This window comes from Arachis duranensis, chromosome 5, assembly GCF_000817695.3.
Source record: "Arachis duranensis cultivar V14167 chromosome 5, aradu.V14167.gnm2.J7QH, whole genome shotgun sequence".
NCBI classification, from domain to species: Eukaryota; Viridiplantae; Streptophyta; class Magnoliopsida; order Fabales; family Fabaceae; genus Arachis; species Arachis duranensis.
Genome location: NC_029776.3, coordinates 44,055,507 through 44,056,379, shown reverse-complemented (window position 1 = coordinate 44,056,379; position 873 = coordinate 44,055,507).

Here is an 873-nt window from a genome sequence, read left to right as displayed (position 1 = left end):
ACAACGGTGAAACCCTTGCTTAAGCTTGCCATGGAAAGGAGTAAGAAGGATTGGATGAAGACAGTAGGAAAGCAGAGAGACGGAAGGGAAGGCATCTTCATGCGCTTATCTGAAGTTCCTACCAATGAATTACATAAGTATCTCTATCTTTATCTTTATGTTTTATGCGTTCATCACTATATTCATTTGAGTTTGCCTGACTAAAATTTACAAGATGACCATAGCTTGCTTCATACTAACAATCTCCGTGGGATCGACCCTTACTCGCGTAAGGTTTATTACTTGGACGACCCAGTGCACTTGCTGGTTAGTTGTGCGAAGTTGTGTTAATGCCATGGTATTGAACACCAAGTTTTTGGGGTCCATGACCGGGGATTATGAGAGTTGTGAAAAGTATTGTTCACAATTTCGCGCACCAAGTTTTTGGCGCCGTTGCCGAGGGTTGTTCAAGTTTTGAGCAAGCTTTTGGTCCGGTAACATCAGTGCCAAGATCCGGCAACAGCACCAAGTTTTTGGCACCGTTGCCGGGGATTGTTCAGTTTGGACAACTGACGGTTCATCTTGTTGCTTAGATTAGGTATTTATTTTTTTTCGAAATTCTTGATGATGAATTCTAGAGTTTCATGATGATTTGTTGAAGTCTGGCTGGCTGAGAAGCCATGTCTAATCTCATTGGACCGAGATTTCAACTTATCATCACAAGAGCATGATGATTTCTATCAATCTTGCTGTTGGAGCAGTGATCTGCTAAGGCTTGGCTGGCCTTTGGCCATGTCTAGTGTTTTGGACCGAAGCTTTCTTTGAAAGCTTGGCTGGCTGTGAAGCCATGTCTAATTCCTGGACCGGAGTCTTAGACTAGCATTGCACTGATTC